This window comes from Camelina sativa, chromosome 9, assembly GCF_000633955.1.
Source record: "Camelina sativa cultivar DH55 chromosome 9, Cs, whole genome shotgun sequence".
NCBI lineage: Eukaryota > Viridiplantae > Streptophyta > Magnoliopsida > Brassicales > Brassicaceae > Camelina > Camelina sativa.
In genome coordinates, this window is record NC_025693.1 from 22946124 (window position 1) to 22947230 (window position 1107).

The following is a 1107-nucleotide window of genomic DNA, read 5'->3' on the forward strand; positions in this document are numbered from 1 at the left end:
AGACTTTGGAGCTTAAGTTGACGAATTGGAGAGCTTGTTCTGATATGAGTTCTCATCCTCCCATCACTTGACACCTGAAACCACGGTCAAGCTATAGACCTTAAACAAGCGCTTATGGGAGGCAACCATGGGGTTTGTGCTGGCTTAGGCTTACCCTTTTCTTTTTATTTGGCTTAGGATTTTGGTTTTGTTTTTCTTTTTTTTTTAGGATTTATTATGATGAAATCACGTCCGGTGTTAAGTGTTTTCAGGAATAGGTTCCAAACGCAGAAGATGCAAAGTTTTTTGTTCCAGGAGCTTCGGATCGATCGATCCTCCTTACAGATCGATCGATCCCGTTGGTTTGCTGCGGGTATCTCCAAGTTCAATAATGTTGCAGATCGGTCGATCCCACCCTGAGACCGATCGGTCCCCACCCTTGCCAACACCACTCCAACACCAGATGCGAGATCACCGGTTTTTGTTTCTTGTCCTTTCTTTTTCTTTTTCAATTTTCTTATTTTCTTTGTGGGATTTGTTCTTTTCCTGGTTTTGCTTTCACACCGGGACGGTGTGAAGTAAGTCCGGGGGAGGGATGTCTCCAAGTTACTAATGTCGTTTTCTTTGGTTGTTTCCTTTTGATTTTTCGAGTCTTTGAGTTATTCTCTTATACAAAAAAAAATTGGGAAACTATGATCATTTCTAGGAATCTTTTGCTTTGATCTAACACTCTTATGATTACTTTTGTACCTCTGATTTGGAATGAAGCTTGGAATGAACATGAGCAGTCTCAACACACCCCAAAAGACACTCGCCAAGGAGAACACTAAGTTGAACTAGAAGTTGTCTCTAGCTTTGACAAGACTTAACCGGATTTAATTTCTTACCTTGGGGCTTGGTATATATCGGACAAGACTCCTACCTTCAAGCCTTACAAGACATGCATCTCCTCACAAAGTATGCTTCCCCTCTTTTTTCCCTTCAGTACTCAGTAAAACAAAAAAAGAGAAAAAGAGGATATCGGTAATGAAAGAAGTGAACCGAGGGTTGTGCGTAAACCCGTGCATCTTTCGGAACTCATGGAAACCTGTCCACAAGAAAAGAGCAAAGGATTGATAAAAAAAAAAA